At 37.8% G+C, this 25,529-nt stretch overlaps 1 long non-coding RNA gene across 1 annotated transcript; it reads right to left on the bottom strand.

The window, feature by feature from the left end:
• Nucleotides 1-17,256: 17,256 nt before the first annotated feature.
• Nucleotides 17,257-17,788, bottom strand: LOC110926524. The gene is made up of 3 exons (XR_002585282.2): nucleotides 17,761-17,788; nucleotides 17,592-17,643; nucleotides 17,257-17,326 (listed from the first exon to the last, which is right to left on the bottom strand). It is a non-coding gene; the product is annotated as an uncharacterized LOC110926524 (long non-coding RNA).
• Between the last annotated feature and the right edge of the window lie 7,741 nt (nucleotides 17,789-25,529).

Here is a 25,529-nt window from a genome sequence, read left to right as displayed (position 1 = left end):
CAAGGATCGAGCTACTATTCCAAGATCGACCTTCGATCGGGATACCATCAGTTAAGGATCCAAGAGGAGAGCATACCAAAGACTGCATTCAGAACACGTTATGGGCATTACGAGTTCCTTGTGATGCCACTCGGATTGACGAACGCGCCAACAGTATTTATGGATCTGATGAACCGCGTTTGCAAACCATATCTCGATAAATTCGTGATTGTATTTATCGATGATATTCTGATTTATTCCCGAATGAAAGAAGAGCATGAGCAACACCTCAGGACCATTTTGGAACTACTAAAGAGAGAGAAACTATATGCAAAGTTCTCAAAGTGCGAATTATGGATTCGCGAATTACAGTTCCTTGGTCATGTCGTGAATGAGAAGGGCATTCATGTAGACCCAGCCAAGATAGAAGCAATAAAGAATTGGGAAGCTCCCAAAACTCCAACTGAAGTTCGACAATTTTTGGGCTTAGCGGGCTATTACCGCCGATTTATCGAGAATTTCTCCAAGATAGCTCAACTGCTGACTTCCCTTACTCAGAAGGACAAGAAGTACGACTGGGGTGATAAGCAGGAAGAAGCCTTCCAACTTCTCAAAAGTAAGCTATGCGATGCACCGATACTATCCTTACCCGAAGGCACTGAGGACTTCGTGGTATACTATGACGCTTCGCGTCAAGGTTTGGGTTGCGTGCTCATGCAACAGCAAAAGGTCATCGCTTACGCATCAAGACAGTTGAAGGTGCATGAAAGAAACTATACCACTCACGACCTAGAGCTAGGCGCGGTGGTATTCTCCTTGAAGATCTGGCGACATTATTTATATGGTACTCGATGTACAATCTTCACAGATCATAAAAGCCTACAACACATATTTGATCAGAAAGAATTAAACATGCGTCAGCGACGATGGGTCGAGCTGCTAAATGATTATGATTGTGAGATTAAGTACCATCCTGGAAAGGCAAACGTAGTAGCAGACGCGTTAAGTCGGAAGGAAAGGGTTAAGACCCTAAGAGTTCGAGCATTGGAGATGACTATTCGGACGAACCTCACTGCACGCATTCATAACGCACAACAAGAAGCCCTTAAGAAGGAGAATCGTAGAGCTGAATATCTCCGAGGTATGGAGAAGAAATTGGTGCCAAACGAAGAGGGAACTTTATACTTTATGGGACGTATTTGGGTTCCGCTCTATGGCGGTATTCGAGAGATCATCTTTGATGAAGCCCACAAGTCGAGATACTCGATCCACCCGGGATCGGACAAGATGTATCAAGACTTGAAGGAATACTATTGGTGGCCGAGGCTTAAAAGCGATGTTGTTGTTTATGTTGGGAAGTGCCTAACCTGTGCTAAGGTTAAGGCCGAATATCAGAAACCGTCCGGACTACTGCAACAGCCAGAGATACCCATGTGGAAGTGGGAGCAAATCTCGATGGACTTCATAACGAAATTACCCAGGACCTCTAGAGGGCATGATATGATATGGGTGATAGTCGATCGATTAACGAAATCTGCGCATTTCCTACCAATCCGAGAGAAGGATAGCACTGGAAAGCTTGCCGAGCTGTACCTGAAGGAAATTTTGGCACGTCATGGAGTGCCTATCTCGATTATCTCAGATAGAGATGGACGTTTCGTATCAAGGATCTGGCAATCCTTCCAGGAGGCCTTTGGATCTCAACTAGATCTCAGCACGGCCTTCCATCTGCAAACTGACGGCTAGAGCGAACAGACCATACAAACGCTAGAAGATATGCTTCGCGCATGTGTTATGGATCTGGGCGGTAGCTGGGATACTTATCTACCTTTAGTTAAGTTTTCCTATAATAACAGCTACCATACGAGTATAAAGGCCGCACCGTTCGAAGCTCTGTATGGCCGCAAGTGTCGCTCGACGTTATGTTGGGCAGACACTGGAGACAAACGTATGGTTGGTCCTGAACTAGTTCAAGAGACGACCGACAAGATTATGCAGATCCGAGAGCGCATTAAGGTGGCTCGAGATCGACAAAAGAGCTACGCAGATCGAAGATGGAAACCCTTAGAATTCGAGGTGGGAGACAGAGTTTTGTTGAAGGTCTCACCTTGGAAGGGCGTAGTAAGATTCGGAAAATGTGGGAAGCTGAATCCACGATACATCGGACCATTCAAGATCTTAGAAAAGATTGGTACCGTGGCGTACAAGTTGGAATTACCGGATGAACTTAACGGAGTACATGATACGTTTCATGTGTCCAACCTCAAGAAGAGTCCAACCCAAGAAGCAGTGATCATCCCTGCGGATGAGGTGCATATCGACGACACACTCCACTTTACTAAAGAACCCATTAAGGTTACAGACTGGAAGGTCAACAAGACTCGAAGGAGTAGTGTTAAGCTTGTCAAAGTACGTTGGAACTCTAAGCACGGACCCGAGTACACGTGGGAACGTGAAGACCAGTTTAAAGCCAGGTACCTCCATCTGTTCGAGAAGGCTTCTGCGGGAGATAACTCAGCCTGAATTTCGAAACGAAATTCTTTTAACGAGGGGAGACTGTGACAACTGGCACAAAATCGGTAATTTCCGTACAGTTTAATTATTATTTAATATCTGCAATTATGTGCTTAAATGTCAACATTGTCTGATTTCATGCTATACTTGTGAATTCATGCACATTTTATACTTCAAATATTGCTTTATGCATTACTTTTAGCGTTGCGTCAGAAAGACTAGTAAACTCACCGGTAAGACACACTGTGTCAGCAGCTCTGCAGAAAGCAGTCAGATAATAAGATGAGGGCCTAGGAGTAGGTCCAATGTCTAAAATACATTAAAACCCAAGTATGGATACAAGGGTTAACATATAAACTTTCCGGAACCTAAACTATGCACTAAAAACCACCCGAAACTTATCTAAAATGCTGAAATCAGCATAATTCAGCAACAATTCAGCTATAATCAGCTTTTAAGCACATTAATATCATGTATAATTTATGTTTTATTGTCCAAAATAACTTACAAGGTGTTGGGAATTAAAACTGCCATAGAAGTGCTTTATACCTAGTGAAACTGCGCAATTCAGCACTTTAACGAACCGTAACGAACCGAAGAGCCAGACAATAACCGGGACATCAAAATTTGACTAGAAGTAATGTTTTTATGATATTAATCTAGTATTGATGCTAGGACACCTTAAAAATCATAAAAACACCTAAACACACTTAAACTTACTTAAGCCTTATCATTTGCACTTTAAACCTTCAACTTCCAAAATTTTACATCTTACCCCCCCCCCTTCACCAAATCCAGCCCTATGGGTCCCATATGGGGATTTTATTTGATTAGATTTTAGTTGATTTTATTAGATTATGTTAGATTTTGTGTAAGGAATATTCTAGTAATATGCCATAAGAAAGATATGGAAAATCTTTATAAATCCTAAACTAATCACCCATTCTCAAATAACTTCATCTTCTTCCTCCCTTCATCTCTAACTCACGGATCAACACACACACCCATACACATTCATTTTCACTTCATTTCCTTACAATCCAAGCTTGTTAGAAGGAGTATGGAGGCCATTTAGGAAGGTGTATGGTGCTAGAACTTGAAGGACCACCTTGTGGAGCTTTTAACCACTCACTTTCTTCCTTGATCATCATCTTCATTTTTGTGCCACTTCCCTAGCCATTAGAGCTAGTAGTAAGCCTCTTGATCACTAATTTAAGTCATGTTTATGTTATGTACAAGTTTCACCATCTAAACAACTTAACTTCTAATGTTAAAAATAAGAATATCTAACATATTCATGAAGAAAATAAGTGATTACATGAAATGTTAGTGTATGTATTGATGTTGTTGATGTTATATCTTGTGTTTATGTTTAGATCTAGTATGTTAGAGCTTAGATCTACCAAGTTTAAGCATGAATCTTGAAGGATCAATGGTTAAACTTGAAGATGAACATGTGAAGCATAATATGAACTTGAAATAGGATTTTTTACATATAAACTTGTAATCTTGAATTAATAAAGTGTGTTTTAAACTAATTTTTGAAACTAATATCTATGAAAAGTTTGTTAAAAGTTTAACACAAAGCTTGTTTATGAAAGATCATAATATGTAAAGTGTAGATCTAAAAGACTACACATTTTTTAACAAGAAACACGTTCACCATGATGTTTCATATGGAATAATTAGTGTATGTTGTTGATGATTATTGTTGAAAATTGTTTTGGTGATTGAAAAGAAAATAAACACATGTTTTGAAAACATGGGAAACCTCCATTTTTAGGGGAAACTATGTCAAAATTTTTATAAAATTTTGACACTTAGAAAAATATAAGTTTTGGTGAAACTTATCCCCTAAAAAAAATCCACCTAAAAATATTACAAAGATTTCCCTAATTTTGCTAAGGAATTACAAGTTAAGAAACGATTATTTCTTCAAGTTAAAGTTAATACAAAGTATGTATAGTTTTAGGGAAAAATATATATATTTAGTGATCACCAAATTTTGGGCTAAGTGTTTATTATGTGTATTATATGTAGTAGTGTATTAGGAACTTGAAAATACACTAAATACTCCCATGGAGTATCAATACAGAAATACACATACAAAATACATGAGAATACATAAGAAGCACATGGACAAATACAAGAAATTATATTTATGAAAATCTATTTCTTAACACATTATTTAACTTGGACAAGTTATGAACTTAAAATATATTTTTGGACAAAAATATATAACTCGGGTGGATAACAAGAATAAACACATATATATTTCATAGCATGACAAAATGTATATATTTCATACAAGTCTTAAAAATATATTGTTTTTAAATAATATAATTCCGGAAAGTAATAAAAATCAAAGCCTTGATTTTTGGTGAAAAATACAAAATACTTATATTTATTTTTGAAAATATAATATAAGTAACATACCTGAAAAGTTAAAAATATAAATTATTTTTAACAACAAAGAACATATACATAAAAGATGGTGACTTGTACTTGTGCGATACAAGTCTAGTGGCTAACATCAATAGAAACGTACAGGTCACGACGCTACCGGTGAAGTTTACGACGCAGGAAACGCAAAGTTGTGAGTTCATGTCCCTACTTTTAAACTTTTACTTGTTTTCTAAAATTGGGGAAAATACATGTGTTATGGTATGTTGAATACAAAAACTAAGGAATGATACTTTAGATCATGTCACGAATAGGGTGCCATAAGCACCATTAATCAGTTACATACCAAGACCGCGGAACAAAAGGTTAGATCTAATGGGTTTCAGGCAACCACACTCTTGGCCACTCTTTTACCAAGCAGTGCTTTTGTGTCTCTAGTCGTGAATCGACAGTCGTGGAATCGACAACTAAAAATGCCTATGGTTTGGATGCTTCCTATGTCGTGTCACATGTTAATGGCCTTGCAAACCATTAGCGATCTCGATTTCCTTACATTTACAGAAATACTTGAAATTACATACCATATTTTCCATAACGAATGCTTTATTGTTTTCACAAATCTGCATGAATTCACACCAACATTATGTTGACGATTTTCCAAAAACTCACATGTATTTCAGGTAACTAAAGTGGATGTGCGTGCGGTCTTACCCTTGCTCAAGGATGTCGTTTATGTTTTTAGCTATGTCATGTCAAGACTCCTATGCCTCTTTTGCGGGTTTGGTTGTTATATTCCACCTCATGTGGTGATATAATAATTAAAACCTTGTTGTTTGTGGATGAAATAAAGTTGTAAACTTTTTAAAACAATTATTGGTCGTGTGATGTAAACACTTATCTTAAACTTTGTTTTGAATGTTTAATGTCAATGGCATTTGGAGTTATTTTATGAGCATGTAGTATGTCTACCATTCGTATGCAATGAGAACCTTTCAAGATCACACCTCGTGCTTCCGCCTTAGAAAGGGGTGTGACCTCAAAGATCTCCTGGGAATAGTTAAAATTTTCATTTTGTAAAATAGCATAACCCAGGTATTGGATCTTTAATGGTAATTCGTTAAAAGCAGTTGTTTTATTTAAGACATACATCAAAAGGCTATGGAATATAAATCTTGTTGCAGGAGGAAAGTTGCCTTTTTGTAAGGTATCCCTTCTCATTTCTTCTGCATACCCCCTTTCAAGAAAATCAGTTTGATACTCGCTTTTAGGAAAAGAAGTTTTACCTTGCTGACATCAAGTTCGAATACCTCTGAGATGGATTGTGGTGTGATTTTGACTGTTTTACCCTTTAGAGAGGAATTGATGGCTATGATGTCTTCACCTTGAGGTTCAAGAGTAGCATTCTTCCAAAATTCTCTCTGGGTTTTCAGGTAAATCGGAGCATCTGCATTCAACAAAGTTTTGTTCTTTGAAGACGACATGGTATCAATGATGGAATTGTAGGTTTCGATTTTGCTTGGTTTTGTCAAGAGGCCCAAGTAATTGTGAGGTGCTTTGTACGGAATTTTGATGACTGTTTCGGTGGGTTTTTCAGATGATGAAGACTTTGATTTTGTCATTTTGAAGAAGAAGAATGATGAATGAATTGAGAAAGATAGATGATAACTGCTTTGAGAAAGGAATTTTTATGAATTCGATTTGACAGTAAAAGCCCTGTTTGGGGGTTTTGCTCAGGGTTTTATAGTGGAAAAAATGAATTCTAACGTGGCAGCGGTTACAAAAGATCTTTCCGCTACGTACTGTCCATGTGCCAACCCCTGATGGAACAAGATCATTGGTTGCAACGGTAATAATGAAAGCAGTAGGTGATTTTTACTATCAGTGGATAGCATATCAGTGGATAAAAAAACAATGATTTTGATCAACAGTGCTTATCAAGGAAATGAGAGAACAGGGGTTGACTTTCAGCAATGGACAAATTTTTAAGCAGAACAAATGTTTGAACAAAACAGTGGTTATGGCAGACTTTTAAGGATTTAATGAACAATTCATTTTCAGCTATTTTTAAGGATGGATTTTTGATTTTCTGAAAACATTTTAATGCTTATATTCATAGAAAAACAGGATTTTGCCTGTTATTCCATGTTCAGCATGCCAATCCTAGAGATCAAGCTTTCAAAGGTGGATGTGTCTAATGCTTTGGTTAGCACATCTGCCAGCAAATCTTTAGTTGGAACATGGTGCAGAGAAATCAAACCTTTTTCATAGCAATCCCTCACAAAGTGATGTCTGATATCAATGTGCTTGGTGGTTGAATGGGAGACTGGATTTTTGATGATATTTTCTGCTGTCTGACTATCCAACATGAGAGGAGTCTTTAGGGCAGTGATACCAAAATCCAGCAACTGATTTTAAGGCCAAAGCAGTTGGGCTGTACAGCTTGCAGCAGCTATATACTCTGCCTCAGCAGTGGATGTGGAAACAGCTGCTTGCTTTTTGCTTTGCCAAGACACTAAGCAATTGCCTAGCACCCTCCTGAAGTGGACTTCCTTGTCTTGTCACATCCAGCAAAGTCACTATCTGAGAAACCTGAAAGCTCAATTTTACCATCAGCTGGATACCAGATACCAAGTGCGGGAGCACTTTTTAGGTATCTGAATATCCTTTTTACAGCAATAAGGTTTGACTTTCTAGGGGCTGATTGGGATCTTGCACAAACACATGTTGCAAACATGATGTCTGGCCTAGATGCAGTTAGATACAACAAGGACCCAATCATGCTTCTATATAAAGTTTGATCAACCAAATCATCTTTTTCATCAGACATGACTAATTTATTTGTTGCAATGGGTGTACTGCATGGCTTACAATCATCCATCTCAAATTTCTTTAAAAGTTCTTTGGAATATTTGCCTTGATGGATAAAAGTGCCATTTTGCAGTTGCCTTACTTGGAGACCAAGAAAGCACTGGAGTTCACCCATTGCACGCATTTCAAACTCAGCTGTCATGAGTGTCCTAAACTCTTCACACATTTTATTACATGTGCTTCCAAAAATAATGTCATCCACATAAATCTGGACAATCATCAAATCCTTTCCTCTCCATTTTAGAAACAGTGTTTTGTCTATTTTACCTCTTGTGAAACCAATGGAAAGTAGAAAGGTGGAAAGAGTTTCATACCAGGCCATTGGTGCTTGTTTCAGGCCATATAAAGCTTTATTTAGCTTGTAGACATGATTTGGATTAAATGGATCCTCAAAGCCTGGAGGTTGACAAACATAAACCTCTTCTTGAATATTACCATAGAGGAATGCACATTTGATATCCATTTAATACACCTTGATGTTGTGATTGACAGCAAAGGCCAGGAATAGTCTGATAGCTTCCAATCTTTCTACAGGGGAAAATGTTTCATAATAGTCAATGCCCTCTTCCTGTCTGAACCTTTGAACCACAAGCCTGGCTTTATTATTGACAACAATACCCCTTTCATCAGTTTTATTTTTGAAGACCCATTTTGTGCCAATAGGACTCATACCCTCTGGCAATGGTACAATCTCCCAAACTTGTTGTCTTCTAAACTGTTAGAGCTCCTCTTGCATGGCTTCTACCCAGTTGTTGTCTTTTAGTGCCTCTTGGTACTTGACTGGCTGATGGAGAGATAGGAAACCAACAAAAAGACAAATGTTTTGGGATTGACTTCTTGTGAGCACCCCTTCATTGATGTTGCCAATGATTTGGTCAGGTGGATGAGATTTCAAGAAGATAATATCTCATTGGTATGTAACAATGGCATTAAGTGGGGAAGGCTGCAGATGTGAATCATCTGAGCTAACCACTGCTGGTGACTTTGATGATCCAGCAGTGGCTTCAGTGGAATAGGAGGTAATGGTGTGGACACATGCTGACTTTGATCCACTGTTTGAGGACTTTTATCAACAGTGTTTCATGATGTGGAAGCAGGGGTTGATGTGCTACTTTGGTCAACAACTGTTGAGGTAGCAGTGGTTGAACTTTGACAGCTGTTTTGAACATCTGCTACTCTTCCACTTGATGCAGACTTTTGTTGTGGAATGATGATTTCATATCCATAGTCTGATGATGAATTTTCTGATGGACCTGCATTTTAGGCTTGACAGCAACACTTTCAAATGTGAATTTATCAAGATCAAATAAATCTGCAGGATTTTCTGGGATTTTCATTGATGAAAGTTCATTGAACTTTACATTCAAAGTCTCTTCCACTGTCTTAGTCCTTGTGTTAAACACTTTGTAGGCCTTAGCAGTGGTTGAGTATCCCAGATGATAACCACAATCAGTTTTGTCTGCAAACTTTGAGATAGAATCTTTTAAGTTTAAAATGAAACATGTGCAGCCAAAAACTTTGAAATATGAAATTAATGGCTTTATGTTGTACAGCAGTTCATAGGCAGTCTTTTGATGCCTGGGGTTGATTAAAACTCTGTTTTGGACATAGCAAGCAGTGTTTACTGCTTCTGCCCAAAAAGTTAATGGCAAACCTGAATTTGCAAGCATGGTTCTGGCAGCTTCAGTCAAAGTCCTGTTCTTTCTTTCAACAACCCCATTTTGTTCTGGTGTTCTTGGAATGTTGTACTGCCTTACAATTCCTTTTGACACACAGAAATCATCTAACTCCTTATTTCTGAACTCTGTGCCATTGTCACTCCTAAAGATTTTTACTGGAAGATCAAACTGCTTTTCAACCTATGTAACAAAGTCTTGCAGAATGCCTGCAGTCTCATCTTTGGAATGTAAAAAGTAAGTCTATGTAAACCTAGAAAAGTCATCAACAATAACCAAACAATATCTTTTCTTCCTAAGACTCATGACTTTAACTGGGCCAAACAAATCCATATGAAGCATTTGCAAACATTTGGTTGTTTTGGACTCTTCATTTGATTTGTATGAGCTTTTATGTTGTTTTCCTTTTAGGCAGGAAACACAATGCTCAGGACAGGTGAACAGTTTTTGAGGTAAACCTCTTACTAACCCTGTTTTGAAATAGCAGTGATTGTCTTGAGATTTGTGTGCCCCAATCTCCTATGCCATAATTCCGTCTCCTTGTTAGAGGCAGCTGAGAACAGACAGGCATCAGTCCTGGGGCTCTCTTTTGACATATCAACAACATAAACATTGCCACTTCCTTGAGCAACAAGTTGAGTTTTTCCATTGTTTACTATTTCTTCAATCTTTTTAACCATTTCTGGTCCAACAATCCTACAACAATCCTTTGTGAAGAATGAGCCATAGCCCTTATCACTCATTTGTGAGACATTCAGGAGGTTGAATTTTAGATTGTCTATTAGATTGACATTTTCAAATTTTACATTACCAGACTGTACTGTACAAGACCCCAGAACTTTCCCTTTACTATTATTACCAAAGGATATATCACCCCTCCATGGATTTTGAAATCTTTGAGTAGGGCTTTACATCCTGTCATGTGCCTGGAGCCTCCACTATCTACATACCAAAGGCTATCTAAGCATGCAGAAGCTCCCTGCACATGAAGTAAAAGGATTAGTTCATTAAGGTCTCCAAAGCCAATAAGGCTTTGGATGGGGTCTCAACAGTGTCTGGGATGAGTTCATGTGGATGGACAGTGGTTAGCTTAGGGGTTTGAACATTTTTGGGAATGTTTTTCTCTAACCACTGTTGGGGGTCTTGACCAATCACCTGCTGATAGCCAAAAGGATACCTGTTCACTCTTGGTTTAGAAGGCTTTTTGTAAACCTCATAAACATGTGGGATCCTTTGGTATGGTGGCTGTCCCTTACCTCTTCTGTATTGATTGGCAGGGGGTGCATCAGTCACCTGAACATCTCTTTTGACAGATGTTTGGTTCAGCTGTTTTGTAACAGCTGTTTGAACTGGCACAAACAGTGGTTGATTCTTGGTGAGTTTGGCAGATGATGTTGATGAACTCAAGGATATTTTTGCAGTGTACTCATTCTTTTTTACATCAAAGTTTTTGCGATACACACATTCTTGAGTTTTGTGGTTTGTTTTACCACAGATGGTGCAGCTCTCAGCAGGTACAACGACACTTGTTTTTTTGATATCATATGCTTTTAGATGAAAATAGTCTTTTGTTAGATGGTTCTTCTTTTCACAGAAATCACAAACAGGTTTTTAACTTTTTCTCTTCTTTTCTTCTTCTCAGACTCCTTAGCAACAGAATTTTGAACCACTGTTGGGATGTCTTTGAGAGGAATGACCTTTGCTTTAGGAGCTTTTACACCATCAGTGGTTGTGAAGTCCATTAGTTTGATGTTTTCAAGGATGTCACACTCATCAGACCATGTGGGTTTAAATTGGTATTTCTCAATTTCCTCAAAAGTTGAGGATCCCACAGATCTTTCCAGAGTGATCTTGTTACCAAGTTTGTCAGTGATTTTAATTTCTTGGCCATCCTTGTTTGTGGGAATGATTTCAATAGTGGATTGAACAGAATCTTTTAAAGCATTGTTTTCAATTTCATCATGTTTTCTAAAACCAACACCAAATTTCACATTGCTTTTGATATGTTTTTCAAGCATGACCTCATAACCTTTGCAATATTCTACCCATTTTTCACAAGTGATTTGGGTGGATTCCAACTCCTTTTTGCAAACCTGGTATTTTTCTACCATTGTTTGGAGTTGGTTCTTGGTTATGTTTTGCTCTTCTTTTAAGCTGCAGATTTCTTTATCCTTTTCAGCCAATTTGTTTTTAAGATCTTTTAAAGACTTTTCAAATTTGACCTCATCATTCAACACTATATCCTTAAGGTTTTCATTCACCTCTTTAATGTTAGCAAATGCTATAATGCATTTGTCTGAACACAGATTTTCAAGAACCTGAGATGATACCTTAGCTGCAGCCATCATGGCCCAATCACAAGTATGCCCTTCCTCATCAGTCATCTTCTCTTCCTTCTCACCATGCTTCTTCTCTTCTTCTTTGCACCAGGGGTCATTCAGTGGTTCAATCAGGGGTTCTAAACTTTCTTCCAGTAGTAGTTCACCAGCAACAACAGTAACCACTGCTTCAGCAACTTCATCCACTATTTCAGCACTTGTTTGCCCTTTTTCAGCATCCAGCTCTTTTGGTATTAACTCTAATGCCATAAGACAAACTTCATCATTAGAAGCATCATTAGTAGCATAGAGTGCAAAATTTTCATCACCTAGCTCGTCAGGTAAGCTGCTCCAGTCAACAAAGCCTTGGGTGAAAAAGCTTTGCTGATCTGGTTGAACCACTTCTAGTGGTGCAGCTTGTTGTGGTGCAACTGGTTGCACTTGAACCTGAGGTACAGGAGCCTGGACATACTGAATTTGAGGGACAGTTGTTTGAACATAATGCACAGGAATAGGGTTTGCATAATGAGCAGTGTTTGCATGGGCAGCAGGGGTATAATGGGAATAGTGCACAGTGCTTTGGTTTTGTGGCCTAGGGTTTGAGCTGGGATGAGTAACAATTGGACCAGCGGTTTGACTCCTACATTCCCTAGCAAAATGTCCTAGCCTATTGCACTTATAGCACACTATCTTTGACTTATCCAACCTCACTTTTAAATTTCCATGTAACCCTGGGAATTTTCTCCCTGTCCTTTTATAAAATTTGCTTATTCTTACACTAAGCAAAACCAATTGGTGCAAAATGTCCATTTCTTTAAGATCAGTTGGATCAAAGTGCTGTAAGTCATTGAGTTCAAAGCACAAGTTATCTGACATCTGGTTTTCACAATTTGCAGTAAAAGCATAATTTGCAGAGTGAGAATCAGAGTTGTTAAAGTTTCCACCAGCAGTTATGTCAATGTAATGATCATAACTCTGATCCTTACTACTGCTATCAGATTCTTCCTGACCAAAAAGAGTTGTGCTACCAAATGAGTAGTCATCAGCAACTTTTCCAGACTCTTGCAACTTCTTTTTCTGGTTTAACTCCCTTTCATAGGTCAGGAGTCTACCATGAAGTTGGGTCAGTGTCAGATCTTTGAACTCAGCAGAGTTTCTAGTTACAAAGGCAATTGTATCCCATTTTTCAGGTAGTGATCTAAGGAACCTGCTATTTTGTGTAGAATTAGCAAATACAACCTTAACAAGCCTTAGCTCACTAATGAGAAAACTGAATCGCTCAAACTGTTGAGTCAATGATTCACCCTTAATGTGACAAAAGGTTTCATACTGCTGATTCAGAATTTCCCTGTTATTTTCAATTACTTTTTCAGTTCCCCCAAATTGTTCTTTAAGTGCATCCCATAATTCCTTGGCACTGTTACAGTGTAACAGCCCAACATAAATTTCATTGGGTAATGCAGATGCAATGATGCTAAATGCTTTGGCATCGAGTTCGAACTTTTGAAAATCAGTTTCAGTATATTTTCAGGTTTTTTAGGTTCGAACTTCTTTGTATCCTCAGCACTTGGTACCATGGGAACATGTGGTCCAAAAACAACAGATCTCCAACATCCGGTATTCTGTTGAGCAAGGATGTGACCCATCCTTCTCTCCCAGATGTTGTATTCGTTACGTTTAAGCATGGGTGGTTTGAAAAGTGAACCGATGTTATTCTTATCATCTTGTGATTGTGACGTCATCCTAGTTGTTTTACAGGTACTGATTAATCAACTTTGAACGTGATTAAACATTACTCTGTTTTTCAACAAAACGAACAACTATCAGTATCAACGATTGTGAGCTGAACTATTTATGTCAAAATGATTGTTAAATCAAATTTGACTGTCCGAGCTCTGATACCAATTGTTAGGATCTGAGTTTGGATTGATTGTGTTTTACATTTGGATTAAGATGGAAGATGAACAAGTAATGCAGCGGAATATAAATGGAAATAAACTTTGCACACAATCAAACAGGAGAATTGCTTTTCACACACATTTTCACATAGAACCGAATGATTGAATTTATTTCAAGCTACGATTACAATGCATGCATGTAACAAACTCCCCCTCAGCCTGAGCTCACAGTGTTTGTTCGTACAGGAAGAAAAGTGGTGAAGAGCTAATAGAACAGTACAGGGTACTGTTCTATTTATAGGCACGCCCAAACCACTGTGGCATCTTTGCTGACGTCACCATGAAAGTGACATCTAACCTCCTAACAAACTCTAACAACTGATCTAATACAAACACTGCTATGCTATCTACTGTTTTCAATACATTACATAAGAAAAGCTAAACTACTGCTTTATCCTTCCACTGTTGTGACTCCAGCAGTACTTGATAACTTCAGCAGTGCTTGACCCATAGCAGTAGATTGATCAACAGGGCTTTAGTCTTCATCAGCCTTTAACTTGGTCAGCAGTTGTAATCAGCAGATGTTGTAAAGGATCAGTGGATGGAGGTCATTAGATGTTGAAACCACTTTCAAGGGGAGAGAATGTAAGCATAACTTCTGCTTATTTTGGATCCACTGCTCTTATCTAGTGTTGGCTTTAATTATCTGTTCCTCTGATAGGGTTCAATCTCAACATATATCCATCATGTTTTTCATTGTATCACACAAAGGTCAAACTATAATTTTACGGTTTTTACCACATGTACCTTCCTAATTTTCTAGAAAGATAATCAGCTTGCTTCTGCGTCTTCTTGGTCCACAGAGCACCTACAGAATTAAGTAGTTTTGCCCTATGCATCAGGTATTCTGCTCTCTGTCTCTTTGCCTGTATACAAGCACATTATCCAACATATGATCATCCGCCAATGCTAAAAACATGTTTCAATGCGTACTGGATAGCAATAAAAGAAAAAAACATGCATACCCTTAGTAGTTTATCTTCCAAACTCTCTCTTGTTCTCCTTCTTTCAATCTCTCGCTTCTGAGAGACGAATTTGGCTACCTTTCTTACTTGTAAAAGGCTGGCATGTGCCCTTTCCATGTCAGCTTCTAGTAATTCCAATCTTTTCTTCTCAGGTGCAGCCCGTTTTTGAGAAATAGCAGCGCCAACACACTCTTTATACTTACTCTCACAAGAAATTCTTCTTGTAAGAGATTGAGATGTTCTTTCCCTTAATGTGTTCCTGTAGGCTCTCAAGATTCTCATTTTGTTTCTCTCTGCCTGCCTCGCGTGCAATTCCACTTTTGTCCCTAGCTCTGCACATTCCTTCTCAACACGCACTTCTACCCCTGTTCTGGCTGCTTGCCTCAGTTGATCCAGCTTAGCTAGACGTAGCTGATCTTTCGCCAAAATGTTGATGTGATAGTATATACAACAAACACATGAGATTCTTTTACATAGCTCTGACCAATGTATTAATTGCAAAAGGTAAAATACACATGACAGCCAGCATTTCTGGAATATGCTTATCAATGGACAAAAACTGAATGTAATGAAAAATAAATAAATAAATAAAAAGCTGGAGATGCCAGCTGAAATTGAGGTTGGAGTCTAAACTCAAAATACATATGATGACATCATAATCACAAGTGATAAGTCTAATTTACACCAATTCTATGATCATGACGAAAATACATAACAGTGGTTTCAAACACTGTTTTAACACAACAGTGGTTTCAAACATCTGTTTCTTCGCAAAACACTGTTTTAACCTAACAGTGGTTTCAAACACTGTTTTAACACAACAGTGGTTTCAAACATCTATTTCTTCGCAAAACACTGTTTTAACCTAACAGTGGTTTCAAACCACCGTTTTAACCCAACGGTGGTTTCAAACCACCGTTTTAATCCAACAGTGGTTTCAAATACTGTTTTAACCCAAAAGTGGTTTCAAACCACCGTTTTAATCCAACAGTGGTTTCAAACACTGTTTTAACCCAAAAGTGGTTTCAACACACTGTTTAACCCAAAACAGTGGTTTCACTTTTCTCCAAAAAACAGTGTTTTAACCCAACAGTGGTTTTAAATATCTGTTGACTTATCAACCACTATTGAAGATGTTTTTCTTATGCAGGACTTTATAAAAGAATCAAAATACATTAAATATTAACAAAGAGAAATCAAAACATTATCAAAATACCTCAAACAACAACTCGCAATGAATAGAGGAACGACTGAACAGGATTTGGCTAATGAGGAAAAGAAGGAATCTAAAATCAACAAATAGTTAACTAAAACACACTAATTTATCAAACAATTTGACGATTCGACTAAAAATAATGTTAAACTTCTGAAATTAACCTATGAAACCAATGAAGCGATCATACCTGTTGAAATCGAATGAAAAGATACGATGATTATGGACGGATGAATGGTGAAAAGAGAGAATATAGAGCGACTAGATCAATATAATTAGGTTTTAGGTATACCTGTTGAAATCGGATGAAAAGATCCCACAAACTCAACCTACATCATGTAAAATAGATAGATCATTATCAATTAAACCAACACGGGTATCGGATGACCCAAACAAAAACGGATCCCGCGTGGATTAAAGATTTTGTGGATCCTAATATGTAACAAAGCAAATCTAACCGAAATCAATCTTCCAATGATTGCAGGCGGACCTCTGATGATTGCAGAAGCTTAATTCGGTAGTCAATTGATCATATCATAAACCTAAAATCACAAAGAGATGCATAAATTATGAAAATGGGATCTCTTCAGCCATTTACCTGGTAGAATGTTAACTAATTTTCTTATTTGGTCCATTTAACAATTAGTCTAGCATGTTGAAACTAGAAAAATAAAAAATGAAACGAGATTAATTAAGAAAAGCAAAGTAGATTAATACCTGTAGATTTAAACAATCTGATTGTATTTTCTATAGCCTGCTGCCCCTTCTCCTCAATCTTGAATTGTTGATTAACTTTTAATAATGAACTGATTAAAATTCTTGAACAATTCACAGCCCCTCATTATTTTTTTTCCAGTTTAATCGCCCAATCAATCAATAACCAGCCCTCTTTCCAATTAGTGAACCACCAGCCCTAGTTTCGATCTCCCCAACCACTGGACGATTTTCTCTATGATTTAACTAAACAAAGTCGAAAGTCATTAATAAATAAGGTGTTCATATATATATATATATATATATATATATATATATATATATATATATTAGATTAATACCTTGTTTTTTAGGCCGATAGAAAGACAAAACTGAAGCAGAGGATATAATTGAATCCTACATTGTTTATCTGCAAAAACCTCAAAAAATAAGGAAAAACAAAATGAGATGTGGGTAGTGTTGATATGATATTACCAGAATATCTATACCACCATAGTTTTCTTTTATCCAAGAACAAAACGTGTCAATTGATTGTTGATCTATAACATCGAGTTGATGGAATACCACTTTTAAGCCGCCTTCTTGTATGACTTTTGCTGATTCTTCACCTACAGCAGTATCTCTTGAAGTAAGAACAACGGTTAACCCTTGCAATCCAAGCTGGTGTGTGATTTCAAATCTGATTCCTCGTATAGCTTCGGCCAAAGTTTCCCAGTCGCTGAAACAAATCATACAATGGGTGGGTGAGTTAATGGGTCGACTCCAGACATTTAATAACAATCAGTGTGTCAAATATGAGTTAACAAAAAAAATCCAATAATCGTCAGAGATATTGAATATAATGAGTTTAAAAATTATGAGCGTCAGAAATACACTTTGGTGACTTTCAACCCGTTTGAACAACTTTTTAAATAATTTCTGATTTTACCCATTTGATCCGATAGGGACAAACATAACCCAAATCGACTCTGTTGAAAGCTTACCAAAAAGTCGTTTCTTATCTTCATCCCATGCTATCCCGTTCAACACATCAATCTGAATATCAGCAAAGATTCAACCAAAGTTAATTACGGAAGTGAAAATTAAACGACAACTATAACTTTCATAACTTAATAACATGAAGCGTCAATCAGTTCATGAACATATGCTTACTTTATTTCCAGCTGATAGTATTTCCGGTTTGAAAAAAAAGTGATAAAAGATATAATTAGTTAAATCATATATGCAACAACTGAAAATGATGATGAAGGTACCTCAATTCTGGAAGAAGAACCCATCCAATCACCGACCCGTCTACAGGTGAGATTCTAGCTATGCAATCAAAAGTTCTTTTAAAGCCCTAAAACAACATAAAACCCAAAACAAATCAAATTACCTTACTGAGAAATCCATAATAAGCGAGCTTGTAATCGGAATAATCAAGAAGAACAACACGTTCATCCAGAAAGAAAATCAACCATTTCGACCAATCCATCTACCTGTACGGAAGCTCCAGCAACTTCCCGTCAGTTATATTTGAGCTCTAATTACCAAACCAACAATAACATAATAAAACGACTAATATATCAACTACAACCTCTAACTTCTTTTCTTATAACTTGTAACTAATCTGTAATCAATTAGGACGGTAGGTTGTTAGGGTTTTAGTTACCTGGTAGTATCGAATAAAGTATCGCCAGAGAGCATGACGAAAAAGGAACCCATTGATTTGGTAGACAAATCGGTGACGTACTTAGCAGTGGCAACGGCGACTGCTTCTTCTCTATTTACTGATTGCGTATCCTTCTTGCAATCTTTTACTACAGAGCTGGAGGATTTTAAGGTCTCCTGCTTCCAATTCCTACTGATCTATCAACAATAACACAAAATAGCAAACCACATACAATTAGTCATGTAAAATCAATCAAAAAACTTAAATGCATTTGAATGTAAAATGAATAGACCTTACACTGTCACCAAATACAGTGCAATGATGATGATTCCTTTTTTCCTTCATTCCTTGCCAATCTTTCTTGTATAGTAGAACACGAACCACCATAACAGAAAAAATAGTGAAATAGAGTGTGGAGAATTCGAATAAAGGCACCATTGTTGATGCTCTTCAAACGCTAACTCTTCGAAACAACTAGCAAACCACAATTAAAACCAAATTGGATCCAAATTAGTAGAGGATATTAAAAAGATCATCTAGGATTCCTTGACATCTAAGATTTAGAAACGAAAGCAGTGCACAAAAAATGAAATTACCAATCTACATATAAAACTTAGAATTTATAAATAGAATAGCACACCTAAATCTGGCCTTACAACCAGATCTGACCGAGGAGCTGCTCAAATCCATTCATATTCAACCAGATCCATTCATATTCAACCAGATCTGACCGAGGAGCTGCTCAAATCTGGCCTTACAAACTTACAACACCTAATCGCACACCTAAAAACCAAAAGGAAGAACAAAAACCCTAAAAATTAAAAGAAATTAAGAAGTTACGAACCTTAAATCAAAGCCGCAAAATATGTGAATGGAGCAGATGATTGAAGAATGAAGGCGTGAATGAGAAGGTTTTGAATGGAGCAGATGATTGAAGATTGAAGAATGAAGCCATGAAGGAGAAGAATGATTATTAGGGTTGGAAAAAAGGATAAAAAGGGGACGGAGTACTATTGGGCAGGAAAATGAAAAAAGAGATGCCCTAATTTAATGACACGTGGCCCAATCACCTTTCATTTATTATATATAATAGATATATATATATATATATATATATATATATATATATATATATATATATATATATATAGAGAGAGAGAGAGAGAGAGAGAGAGGTGGGGGAGAGGAGGAGTAGGTTAATGTAAAAAGTATTTTTAATGTTAAAGTAATTACACATGGAGAAAATCAAAATTATGTATCAAAAAATACGCATCCAAACTAAAAAATTAACTGTTACACCCTTAAATTCCACATGCGGAGTACTACAGCGAGAAGTGTGACTGACCAGGATTCAACCACCAATCATATTGAACAACCATAGTAATAAAACAGTTTTAGCATAACACGATTAGTGACTAATAAAGTCCATGTCCAAAGTCTTAAACTTTAAAACAAAACAACGTTCAAGATAGTAGTGGAAGCATAAGTCAATCAGTCCAGCCAAAAGACCAAAGTTTTTTAAAATTATTACAAACCCAAAACAGGTTAATGCAACCACTACACTTCCCAAGCTATAAGCTCCTGCCATCACTAATTACCTGCAAAGCATGCAGTAGGGTGTCAACATAAAGTTGGCAAGTTCACGAGTTGTCCAGTTTTAATTCCATAAAACTTGTTTAAGTAGTTAATTTACTCATTTATATCATGCCATGGGGAGCTATCCCATATGTAAGTTACTAAACTGTGCAATACCGAATACTTTGCGACCTCATATTTCGTTGTTGCCCCGTTTTGTCAATGTCTATCATCATTGACGGTTTGCCAAGGTCTATTAGTTCTCCAGGCACGGTGTGAGGTTGGTGAAACCTAAGTAGCGCTATCAACTAATAACCCGTTCGCTAGGCCCCGACGACTAATCGGTATAGAAAGTAGGGACTTCGTGATAGAGTTTCGTTTAGTAGACTTGTAGCTTCTAATATAAATACTAATTAACCGTATTCCAACAAGGAATAGTAAGCAATCCCAAACTTGGGAAAGTGTTTTTCGTTTCGTTTCCCAACCACCGGGAACGCATGCCTTTAGAAACGTGTGTGAACTCACCTTGGTTTGCTCGGCATGTAATTTACTTGTCAAAACAATTTGGTCAATGTTAGGATCTGGGGCCATCATGATAGTGTTTGTTTGCATAAAACGATTAATCAGAACATATGAAATGATATAAGTGCAGCGGAAATGAGTAGCAAACTTTGTAAACACAATCAAAGGAAAGTATAGATTGATAAACAATTGCTTTTCATTGAGTCAAAAGATTTACATAAAAGCAAAAGATTATAATGCAAGCTTACAATCTAAACTCCCCCTCAGCCTGATACACCAGAGTTGGTTGCACAAGATGAAAGGATGAATTGAGGAGAAGAACTCACTCAAAACGATCAAATATAACAGTACAGAATACTGTCATATTTATAGGCAAACCAAACTACTGATGAACTTCAGCTGACGTCACCATGATAGTGACATCTAACGACCTAACAAACTATAAACACTGTTCTATACAAACTACTGACATGTAACATCTGATAAGTAATAAAATGCAAAGCTAAGGAAAACTACTGCTTCACGTCCCACTGTTGTAGCCTGAGCACAGATGTTGAATCTTCAGTGCATTCTTCAAAGGTGATCAGTCTTTGAGAGAGCAGTGCTTGAGTCTTCAGCAGTACTTAGGAAACAGCAGTAGATAGAGCATCAGTGTTTGTCTTCAGCAGTCGTTGGATAATCATCAGAGTTTGGTTTATCAGTTGTTGTAGTTGAGCAGCATTTAAGATCCATCAGCTGTTAGATAACCACTGTCAAGGGGAGAGTTTAGAGTAAACTTCTGCTTATTGTGAATCCAATTTTGTGATCAGGTTTTGGCTTTACATTATCTGTTCCTCTGATAGGGTTCAATCCCAACAATCTCCCCCTGGAACAGATAATGCCAAAACCTGTCTTTATTCAGGATCTTTATTCTTCATCAGAAGTTCCTTTGCTTTTCTCTTAAATTCTTCTTCAAATTCTTTGGAGCTTGTATCATCCTCATCCCTGCACAGTGAGAGCTCAAGGAGATCTTGTAGATCTTCAACACTTAGGCCTAGTGCTTGATTCCTTGATATATGTCTCACTTCTCCATTGGTTCTGATCAGAGTCAATACATGGGTCTTTTGATCAGAGAGCCACTTTAGTATATTAAAACCAAATGGGTTTCTTGGGAGAGGTTTATTTACTGATGAACTTGAAATGATTGGCCTGGAAAAGAAGTGCAGAGCAGTATCATGAGCTTCAGACACTCGTATGAATGCTTGTTCAATAATCTGATTGGCTGCAGCTATGTCTGCTTCAACTTCTTTGTCAATCAGCTCGCTGTTTGTGACACCTGCTGATGACTTTTGGCTTACTACTTTGACCTTTTTGGCAAGGGCTTGTAGTTTTGCCAATCTTTCTTTATCTGAAGCTATTTTCTTCATAGCTTCTTCTATCTGTTCAGCTTCGTTGTTCTTTTCTACTCCAGCAGATAGCACTTCTTTCTTTTCTTTTCTCAATTTTGTGACAAAATCTTCTGCTGTGCTGATCTGTGTTTCAAAAATTTTGACTTGTTCCTGTAGCTTTTTGTAGTCAGACTTTTTGGGAGGGTTAGAGGCTTTCAACCTCTGCTTCTCAAGCCTTTCATAAGCTTCTTCAATTTGCTGCTTTGACCATTTTGCTATGGTCTCCGCAGTATCCACCTTTCCATCCACCAACTCCTGCTTCTTTCTTTTATGTTTGGAAATAAGATCAGCTATGAATTTGTTGTATTTATTCCAATTTGGAGCTGTCTTTTTCTTCCGTGGATCAAGTTTAATCTTTTCAATTCTGTCAGCTTCAAGCTTCAATGCAATGAGTGGCCAGTCTTTGAACTCTGTTTCTTCAGCAGAATAGAACTTTTCTTTCATTATGTATGCAAGATATTCCTTTCTTAATTCATTTCATTGTTCTGCTTCAGGAAATAAGCTTGACACCTCTTTGTTCAATTCACTTGCATATTCTGCTATTTGTTTGACCTTGTTGAGCAGGAATTCCCTTCTTTCCAGAATGGCTTCATCGCCTTGATCCTTGCATTCAACTTTGGCTCTTATCCTTGCTTGTCTTGCTTTTGTTTCAAGATATTCATTCATGTTTTCTAGAATTATGAAGCCTATGAGAGAAGGAAATTTCCTTTTTGTAAGATCATCTATGGTGTAAAACTGCTTCATCTCATTTTTCACCGCTTCTAGTTCCAATGGATACTTAGCCGCAACAGGATCATACTTTTCATCAGTAGCCTGTGCTGTTTCTCTTTTTCTTTTGAGAAGCTTTGTAGGTTTTGGTGTTGGAGTGATAAGATCAGTGGTGGATTTTTGACCAACAGTGGTTGAAACAACTGGTGTTTCATCCATTGTTGTCATTACAACTGCTGATATGTCAGCAGATGTCTTCTGCTTTTAAGCAGGGGATGGTGGTGATGGTGGTGGTGAATCATCATCAGGAATGAAAACCCTTCTCCTTTTTAGTGTAGGAGAGGCTGATGATGTTTTGGGTGGATCAGTGCTTTGAGATTTGATGGCAGTGGTTTGTGATTGTGATTGACTAACAGTGGTTGAAACAACTGGTGTTTCAATCACTGTTGTCATTACAGCAGATGTTGTAACATCTGATGTCTTCTGCTTTATGGCAGGAGGCAGTAGTGGTATGATTTTAGATGATGATGGTTTGGTGGTTATTGGTTTTGATGAAGGTTTTTGTGCTGTGGACACAGGTGGTGGTGGTAGAACAGTAGTTGTGGTGATTTGTGTTGAGGTGGTGTGTGTTGGAGGTGTGTGTGTTGATGAGAGGGCAGCTGTTTGGCTACTGACAGCAGTTTTTGTAACTACTGTTGTATCAGCTGTTGAAGTTTTTGAGGTTTTGGGTTTTTCTGGTTCAATGTATATCCCATCTTCTATACCTTTCTTTTTCAGCTTGGTTTTCTCCCCCTTTTTGGCATTATCTGCCAGGGGTGTATCCATGAAGAAAATGGCAGATGGAACTTTCTCACTCTGAGCAGTCTTTTGTATGCTAGCTTTTATAGCCTTGATGTCTGCTTGAGTGTCTTTGAACCGAGATTCCACCATGTTGGTCAGCATTTGTACTTGATTAGCATGCTTTTTAGCAGCCATTTGTTGCTGTTGTTCAAGCATGGGCTGGAAGATATTCCAAAGCTCATTTGCAGCAAATGCTTGTGGAGCAGGTGCTTGAGTAGGAGGGGCAGATGATTGGGCTTTTTGAGCTTCTAACAGCTGTTGCACCATATCTTTTATTTCTGCGACTGAAGATTCCAGGTTTTTAACTCTAGCCGTCAATTCATTATATTTTGAATCATCACTTGAATTAACAGGATCATCTGAATCCCCACCAGTGGTGGTTGTATCAATGTGTGACTTAGGAACAGAGTCCCAAAAATCATCCATTGATGCCCCTTTTTCTTGGTACTGGGGACTTCTTTCTTCAGCAACCGATAAACCTTTGATGTTACAAGTAGTTAAAGATAACTTACTGGTGGTTACCGATGTTGCCATGGAAGAAATTGCCTTCAAGGGAGTCTTAGTAATGTAACAACTGTCCAACTGAAGATCTGTTGATCCATCAGTTGTAGTTGCTGCTCCACTTGAACTACCACCAAGAGTTACTTGTAACTCAGGGGGTGTAACCTCCTCAGCTGTTGCTGGGGTAGCAGAGGTATGAGCATCAGACCCAGTCACTTGTGGAGGTATACTCTCAGTAATAGGTGATAGAGAGGAACTGGTTTGTGTCTGTGCCATATCAACTGCATGCAACAGGGGTATTATTGATTGTGGTAATATGATTGGTGAGGGTATGGGTGTTGAAAGAGACATGTCCTTGGGATCAGGACTGTGGAAGATGGATCCGAGTGGATACAGAGCTTCATAATTTGGTGTCCCTGTGCTTACAACCTGATCCTTTTGTGAGGATGCAGGAGGAGTTTTAGGCTGGGGTTGAGATCTTTCTTCCAACTGCTGTGAGGAAGTAGCAGCAGTGGTTTCATGTGACTTTTGTGTTGTCACTGGCATTGACTCTGGGATCTCATCTTCCAGAGTTGCCTTTGGTGTGGGTTTGGTGGGTTTTCTGGATGTTTTTCTTTTGGTCTTTTTGGTGGCAGGTGTTGGTTTTAAAGCAGTGGGTGTGCTACTTTGATCACCTGGAGCAGTGGGCTCAGCAGTGGTTGCTTGAGGATCAGTAGTAGTTTCTAAAACCTGCTCAGCCTCCTTTGTTTTTAATTTTATTGGTGCCATCATTCTCGAAAATGTTTCAATTGTTAAACAGTTTATTTTGAATGAGACACCTTGTTTGGGCAATTCTGCATCTTTCTCAACAAATTTTTGTTCAAAATAGTAGCTTAGAAATCTTGGAAAGAGCAAAAATGCTTTATTATCAACGTTCTTTACCAAATCATCAAATATTTCCTGGGAGTAGTTATAGTTTTTATCATTTAAAATTGCATACCCCAGGCATTGGATTTTCGTTGGTATCTCATTAAAAGACGTTGTTTTATTAGAAACACACATGAGCAGTGTGTGGAATAAAAATCTGGGTGCAGAAGGGAAGTAACCCTTTTGTAGGGTATCCCTGTTTGGTTGTTCTGCATAGCCCATGTTCATGAAATCCTTTACCAACTCGTCTTTTGTAAATGAGGTTTTTCCATTTAAATCATCAAGTTTAAAGGTTTCAGATATGGATTTTGGTGAGATGTTTACCTTCTTACCCTGTATCGAGGAGTTGATGGCGGCGATGATATCTCCTTGTTTTTCAAGGGTGGCATTTTTCCAGAACTCTCTCTGGGTATCAAGGTAAATAGGAGCGTCTGCTGTTATCAAAGTTTTGTACTTTGATGCAGAAATGATGTCAAGGATGGAGTCGAAAGTGTGGTTATCGGTAGGTTTTGTGAGTATACCTACATAGTTGTGTGGAGCTTTGTAGCGAATCTCCGGTGTTTCAGCGGCCATTTGAGTGGCATCTGCTGTTGTGGAGGAAGATGATGGTTTTGATTTTGATTTCGATTTTGGTTTCGTCATTTTGGATGAAGAAGATCGAAGAAGTTTTTGGAGTTATGAGAGGGAAACTGCTATGAGAAGAGAACTTTTGGAATTCAATTCGACAGTAAAACCCTATTTGGATTTAATCAGGGTTTTATTTAGGGAAAAAGTGATTGCTAATGTGGCAA

This window comes from Helianthus annuus, chromosome 4 (genome assembly GCF_002127325.2).
Source record: "Helianthus annuus cultivar XRQ/B chromosome 4, HanXRQr2.0-SUNRISE, whole genome shotgun sequence".
NCBI lineage: Eukaryota > Viridiplantae > Streptophyta > Magnoliopsida > Asterales > Asteraceae > Helianthus > Helianthus annuus.
The sequence above is the reverse complement of the archived record's forward strand: the minus strand, read 5'-3'. Positions and strand labels throughout refer to the sequence as shown.